The following is a 7977-nucleotide window of genomic DNA, read 5'->3' as shown; positions in this document are numbered from 1 at the left end:
CTCCTATTGTCTGCTAGAACTCTGGTCTCCTCTGATATGAAAATTCAATTATATTATAACTAGATCTCTCTGTGCGTTTTGACAGTCCACGGTAGCGTTTTGCCAGCTGCATCAGTGTGGGGGACCAGAGGGTCCTGATAGCGCTGAGGCAGCCTTTCAGCCATTGACATGTTTTTGGGGGACAAGATTACTTAAATGTGTCGCATTTAAGGAAGGAGAGTTAATCTAATGCATTGCCATTATCTCTCGCAGGTAATTCCAATACCACCCCCAAACTACGTGTTTACGCACATGCACTTCCCCTCGTATTCCCACTTACATTACACTGCAATCAGATTCTCCGCTGTCTCTCCGCTTTGCACAATGTGTGTATATTTATTTTTTATCTAGTCATTGCCCCAAAAAAGAAAAAAGCGACAGGAAGTTTTGGCTGACTGGAATGGTTTTCTCAGTGGCAAGCAGTTTTGAAGTGACTGCTCTCTGAGAACTTGTTTTATTTACTCTCAGTGCAAGTAAGTTGAGTTGTTCTTGAATTGCCTAATACTGTATGCAGAGCGTGGAACTTAAATAGAGTGTAAAGACATATTAAGATTATGAAATAAAAAAACAAGCTTTGTCAGTTTTGCAATTGAATGGACTGAACGCATAACAGTACCATTCTTAGAGGTTGCTGCAAAATATGCCAATACTTTGTTTACATTTGATTGAACTTGATTGAATGATTCAATATTGAATACTCAGGTAAACTTTAATGAACTATAACAGGCCTTAAAGGGTCAACGATTTTAATTCTGTCATCTTGTCAATTCAAACCTGACTCAAAGACTTACTTTCTTCTGCAGAACACAAAAGAAGGTATTTTGAAGAATGTTGGTAACTGAACAACAGTGGAACCCACTCTCTTGCATTGGTTATGTGTCTAGGTTCCGCCGTTTTTCAGTAATCAAAATTCTTCAAAATATCTTCTTTTGTGTTCTGATCTTTATCACTTTAAAGGTCCAGTGTATGAAATTTAGCGACATCTAGTAGTGAGGTTGCGAACTGCAACCAACAACTAACTCCAACCCTCTCTTTCGAAGCACAACGGTGGCTGACACAGGACTAAGATGTCGTCACGTTTCCACTTCTTTACCAAAGGAGACAATGTATTTGCGAAACGCTCTGTATACTAGTTTGTCCGTTCAGGGCTACTGTAGAAACAACATGGCGAATTCCATGCATAATAAAATGAAAACATAATGCTTCATTATGTAAGGGTTTTATACACCTCGGAAGACTTACATAATATGTTTGTCAATAACATTTTTGTCAATAGATCCTCCCAAAAAATAACACATTGGATCTTTAAGACAGTGAACTAGTGGCAAGGTGAATGGATAGAGGAAACAATATGTTTGTGTCAAAGAGATAGGGTGAGTTTTAGGATAGTTTATAGTGTACATACATTAGGAATCTTGCTTGAGTTTTTACTTTCAAGAGATTTTACTCATTGTGTGTGTGTGTGTGTGTGGTTCTACTGTATGTGAGAGCCTTAAGAGAAGCCAAGACACAGGAAACGCCCCCCACTTCAACCCCGAGCCCTGAGGCCTGAGAGTGGACCCCCTATTAACCCGGCACACAGCACACACATACCTGCCTCCCCTCATTAGGCCGTGTTGAAGTACATGCTCGTCCAAAAGGAGAATAGAAATCCTAATTAGTATTCTCTGCAGGGCTACAACCATTAGCACTTAATTAGCAAAGAGAGCAGCCCTCTTTCCGGGTGTGGGTGGGGATTGGGGGGTATTGCGTACAATATTACAGAAATCTTGTGTGCCTTGGCCATGAGGGTTAAGCTTTGTTTTGACTTAACGTTTGTCTTAGCTTCGTGCACGGGTGCTCATGTGTTTGGCTGTATGTTCACCTGTACTGAGGCTGATTTTCAATACTGTGTTTAAGTTGTTTGATACTGGTGCATGAGGTCTGCCGATTTCTTTTGATTACTTTTTGTCTTATTGTCTATTAAAAATGCACCACAAAACTATGAAGTTATGGGACAGTTTTTTTCTACCACAGCATTCATGTAGTAAAGTAAATATACATAGGCTATAAACAACTATGTAGTTTATTCTAGCATTTTCTACCGTTATTAATGAAAACAAACTTTTTTAATGTTTTAAGGAGAAGAGAAAATCAGAATGAGTTGTGGGAATTTATCCTTTTTCCATATTCCTTTTTCAACTGCGTCCGTGTCTTCATTTCAGCCAAGGGCTGGTGCCGGCTCTCACTAAATCCTTGGTGTTTCGAGTCTGACATCATCACGCAACCGTGTTTTTTGGCTATTTTAACAATAGGTAGTTTAGATGGTTAGAGTAAGGTTAGGGTGTGGGTTAGGGTAAAGGTTTCGTAAGACTTGAAACACCAAGGATTTAGTCAAAACCAACAAGCCACGCCCACGGATCTGACTAGAAACACCAAGGATTTAGTGAGAGCCGGCTGGTGCCACCTTTACTTCCTGAAACTTTAGAGGTGGAAAGCCATCATTTGACAATTTGGCCTGAATGGGTCGGCCGGCAGATTGAATGTCGTTTTCCCACCAGGCTTCTCCATCCAGCCCAGCATGGAGGGGGTTGGACGAGTAGGATTGGGCGTAATGTGCACAGTAAAATTAGCACTTTGATGGCAGGTAATGGTTTGAGATGAGTGCCAAAGACGTAGATTTCCAAGAAGATCTCTCTTTTGCACTCTCTCCGTAGCTTTGCTCCTTTCCCCAACAGACCTGTAAGATCAGACTGGGCCGGCCTCTGCTGTCAAGGCTGTAATTTGTCCCTGATCAATATAATTATACAATTCGAGTTGCCTCCTCCCGCTCAGATGGCCAGCCGGGTGCCCGTTTTCTGGGTGAGTAATCCCATACTGACATTAAACCTAAAAGCCCTTTGGATGTCACGGAGACCAGATGTAAAGCACACCTCACAGTTGTGAATTTCCTTTAAAAAGTGGAGGTTTTTTTGTAGAAGAAACAATGGAAAAATACACAATGCCATAGTTTCGTTGGGGTTTTACCCTATTTACTGTTGTTAATTAAATATTTTTTTCTGGGGCAGAACTCATTTTTACAGTTGCATCTGCACCACACGGGACACTTTTCAGGTGCGCACGCGAACTGGAACCTTGCACGAGCCAAACAAACAAATAATCACAGTGGAAATGTGGTGATGGTTCTTCCGGAGATGTGAGTACCTTCGCATTATTCGTGTGGAAAGACAGCTGAAAGGTGTGATATGCAGGTCACGACTAATTTTTTTTACTCGGTATGTATGTAAGGTTAGATTTTTTTGCAGGAAATGCACGCACACATTCACGTAGTTTACGTATGGGCGCACAAGACCCATATATGAATATCCCTTACGCATGTAAATGTTTATTTCGTGAGCTTACGATATAATTCACAAAAACATGTTTCAACTGTAATTTCCTGCGCAGCCCAGATACGTTTGCGCGGTTTGGATTTGTACAGGAAAATAAAGGGGTCGGATACTTGTTTTGAGATAATACACAGTTAAAAAAATATGCATGAATTTTCACATTTGTAGTGCCATTTATTGTAGTGTTTATTTATTGAAATGTTGGCGCCTGGCCATGCCACCTGTCCATAAAAACCTGTCCACCGGGGTGAGACCACAGGTATGCAGGACCACTTTTGTGGCATTTCACCTACCTGTCTATTCAATTCACACAAATTAAATTACATAATCAAATTCATAAGATCCTCCATGTTTATTTAATCCCCTTTCATTTGCCCCAGGTTGCGTATTGACAGATGGGCGGTGAGAGCTGAGTTAAATGTCTTTATTAATCTGTGGTTGTCACTTTGACAAAGATGGAAATCAAACACCACTTACTGTCAGGAGCCATCAAGGCAATCAGAACAACAATTAAGGTCTGAAATGGATGAGTCGGCAAGGTCATCATTAATATGGCCATTTAGAAATCATGTTTTCACTGCTGTGACTTGGCAGTATGCCACCGCGTTCTAGACCTTTGCAAAATGTTATGTGCTTATGCATTGCAAGTTCATTTACATTTCTGTTCGGTTCTGTTTTGAGGTGTGAGATGATCCTTAGACCTACTGTAACCCCAATAACATTCTCCTAACAAAAGAAAAATAATTTAGTTTTTTTTGTCTCAGGCTTTTCTTATTTATATGAAGCTTTTCGGCAGATCCAGGTCAGTTTTCCCTACCAAGTTTTGCAGTCTGCCATGTTGTCCATTCCGCTCAGCTATTTAAAAAATGTTGAATATCAACAATGGCTTTCACTGGGGCATTGTCAACTTTTGTATGAAGCAATCTTGGCTGAATGCGATGGCTCCCAGTGCTGGGAGGGCTCGGCTCGGTGCAGCTGTGGAACGGAAGACTGCCGCTCGTCTGCCCTTGTCTCCGGGCTCAGAGTGACACGGCTGGAGAGTTTTACACGGCTTTTCCTGCTACATAATCTGCACGTCCCCCTTTAAACATACAGGGAAGGTTTTAGAAGAGCGACTGTGCGATGGTGAGTGTCTTTCTGGAAAACTGCAGCTGTGGGCTGGAGTATCATTTGTGAGGGGGGGCTGAAGAGGGGTGGGAGGTGGAGGGGGCTGTGTTAGCTTTGCACTTCGGTGTAGAGGCTGCACAGATTGTTTAGAGGATTTTAATTTTTAACACATGATGTTTCTGTATTTAAGAAGAAACAAATGTGGAAAGGTTGGAGATTTTGTGCTTTCTTGCTGTTATGTCATTGTTGAATCTTCGTGGCTTTCTGGTTCATGAATTAATAACTGAGTGTTCGTATAAAAAAAACTACAGAAACCGATTTCATACCTTTGAAACTAACAAAGAAACGATTTATGTTTTACTGTGGAAAAGATCTATTTTCGCCCAAACTAATTATTATCTTTTAAGTCATTGCCAAAGCATTTTTTAAAAATATTGAATAAATGATGCCACGAGCTGCTGAAGAGGCAGAGCAGTTGTCTGTCTTTGCCACATGTGGTCCACACGTGATGTGTGTAGCAGTGAAAGGTAGTCGAATGTCTTTGTCAGGCTGTCACAGAGAGGAAGCAGTTGTAGTGTATGCAGCGCATCCCCTCCAGTGCAGCTCGCAACAGCTTGTATGTGCCATTGACATGTCAGTTTCCACGGCTTTGAGCTGTCATCCCTACTGCGCCCTTCTCACCCCAGCGGAAAGAGAGAAAGTGTGAGAAGGGAATGTTTGTGTGCTGTATGGCAAACTGCCATATGAGTTGTAAATGAGCATACATGATAAAGACAGAGGAAAATGGCAGTGATGCAGGAGCACTGTTGACATGACTGTTACTGTATGTTAGACATTGCATGTACTTCAGATGTACTTGACCAAAATAAGATCAGTCTAACCCATAGAACGATTGGAGTAATCAGTCAGATCAGTAAGGGGTATCAACATATTATTGGGGGAGTATTTTAAGTGTAAAAATATGAAGTCTTTAGGGAACAAAAATAGTCCAAGGGTAAAATTTGATATGTTGTTTATTTTATCTATAAGGTCCACAAAAGCTAGCTGCACGTAAGAGGAAAAACCCATTGTTCAGGGAGGGTTGCAAATGCTACTTTCTACATTACTGTACTGAAATGGGATAAAAGCTAAATGGAGTTAATAGGCCTTCATTTGCATATTGTCTGTTATACTTCTAGGCCCGGTTTAGACACGGTTTAGCTTAAGCCAGGACTATGCCTTAGTTGAATTAAGTTATTTATGTCACTTTTATAAAAAAATGCCTTAGAAGAATACATTACTGGTGTGCATCTTGAGACAAAACAATGGGACTGATATATTTTAAGATATTACTGGGCAAGTTATATTCAGTTAAGACAGGTCACACATTCTTTTTAGTCTGGGACTAGCTTTAAACCTAGTCTGTGAAACTGGGCCTTAAAGAGTTGTTGGTTGAATGTATCCCTGTAACTATTTTGAAATAATGTTTTAAATCATTCAGGATTGGGGTGGTGTAAGGTAGGGATGCACCGAATGTTCGGCCACCGAATATATTCGGCCGAAAATAGCAAAAAACGCATGTTCGGTATTCGGCCGAATATGTGAAATGGCCGAATAAATTTTACCGAACATGACTCGAGAAACGATCAACTAGCAACCAGCGCAGAGAGAGAGAGAGAGACGTGCGCTTTATTAATGCCGCAAACATTTTGGCAGTGTGTGTGTGGAGCATTTTAAGGTGTCAGAGAAAGACACAGCACGGGACTTGCCGCACGGAAGTAAATTTCCGAATGAAAGCGTCTTTACCGGTCGGTAACTTGTGTACTTCAGACGGAAGCGGGCTGTCTGACAGTAGCCCCGCCGCTCGCGACATCCTTTGACATCATACAGTGGTCGCGCGCACACAGTTCCCTGTACTAAACAACTTGTCAAAGTATGTTCTGTGCATCCCGGCCACGAGTGCACCAGAGAACAGTCAGCTTCTGTGGGCGGAGTTTGGAGGAGAGACGTGAACTGAAATGGTTGTCAGTCAGCATCAGTCAGAATTGCTTGCGTTCGATGTTTTTTTTTTCTTAAAATCACTTTGCAAAGTAGCCTATAATAATCCAACAGTTTTAGTTTATTCGTATTTTTAGTTTATAGGCCTAATGTGGAATGACACTTTTTAATGAACTGTTTTGTTGTAGGGGTACAGAGTAACTTACATTACATTCTTTTACCAGTCAGTTATAGGCCTAATTAATATAGGCTATTAAATGTTTTGTTTTAATGTATTTTGTTTTGCTCAATTTTATATTAAGTTGTATTGTATTTTATTGAAAAGCAAGACAAATTTTTAAAAGCAAATTTTGACTATTCAGTTTGTGCAATAGTGAAAAAATAGCTTAATAAATAGAAGAAATGCAAAAACCATATTCGGTGTTCGGTATTATTCGGCCTTCGGCCAAGTGTTTCACATCATGTTCGGCTTCGGCTTCGGCCAAGAATGTTAGATTCGGTGCATCCCTAGTGTAAGGGCATAACTTTTTTTCCAAGTAAACAAATTTGAGAGTTTTAAAACAAAACATTCTCCCCTAATTATTTTTTCACGGAACAAATTTAAACATTGATCATGTAGAAGAAATTTTTGAATCATGAACAAAGAAGTTGTGTCGTGGGGATGTCCAGCTCTTGGGGTCCAGTATAGTCCTCTGTGTCTCCTCTCTGTTCTCTCTGGCAAGGTGAACAGCTTCATCCCCAGACACCCAATCCATTATCCTGTCAACAACAGCAGGTCTCTGCCACAGTTAGCAGCAACACTGGCCATGATGAAATCATCAGTAGTCCCAAAACTCATCTCATCCTACCCAAGGTAATTAATGCATTTGGAGGGCGATGGCTAACTCTTAATTAAATTATGCTTCTTTTAATGAGACCTTTATTCGGACTAAATTTATGAGCAGTATCTCCATTATCAAGTTCCTGCCGCTCAACAGAGATTTGTCATTTTCACCCCAAATCGCTCCCAGATTAACGTAATGAAGCACATGATTAATATATCAATTTATACTTGTTTGTTTCTTTCGCCAAGATTTAATAAATTACCCTCTGTAATTAGTTCTCTGGGCTTTTGGCATAGCCAAAACCTCAGCTCTTGCTAATGCATAAAGTTTTATCATGACGTATTAATTTAAGAATAATTTATAGATAACAACTTCATGGCATTAATCATATTATTACAAAATTGGGGGTATTTAATGAATTAAAGATATACCATGCAAATTAATTGTGCATTTCCACAATATTATCTTAACTAATGAAGGACTGATGAAGCGACTGTTTCATTTTAAAAGGCACCAGATTAGTGGGATCTTAATTATCTTTAAAACAAAAGCCATCTGCTTGCCACATTTGGTGAAAAGCAAAATCAGACAACTCAGCATTCTGTGCTAAACAAAAAAGAGAAAGTTTCCATTGTTTTGGGGAAACTGTAGTACATGGAAAT

General features: G+C 40.1%; 1 long non-coding RNA gene across 1 annotated transcript in view; it reads left to right on the top strand.

Annotated features, from left to right (window-relative positions):
- The first annotated feature begins 4371 nt into the window (after window positions 1-4371).
- The window catches only part of LOC130563413 (uncharacterized), a 44061-nt gene continuing 40455 nt past the window's right edge, over window positions 4372-7977 (top strand). Inside the window, exons 1-2 of the long non-coding RNA XR_008964120.1 lie at window positions 4372-4532; window positions 7214-7344. This is a non-coding gene — a long non-coding RNA (uncharacterized LOC130563413). The remainder of the gene's footprint in view (window positions 4533-7213; window positions 7345-7977) is intronic.

Source organism: Triplophysa rosa, linkage group LG13, assembly GCF_024868665.1.
Source record: "Triplophysa rosa linkage group LG13, Trosa_1v2, whole genome shotgun sequence".
NCBI classification, from domain to species: domain Eukaryota; kingdom Metazoa; phylum Chordata; class Actinopteri; order Cypriniformes; family Nemacheilidae; genus Triplophysa; species Triplophysa rosa.
This window is presented reverse-complemented; position numbering and strand designations above follow the sequence as displayed.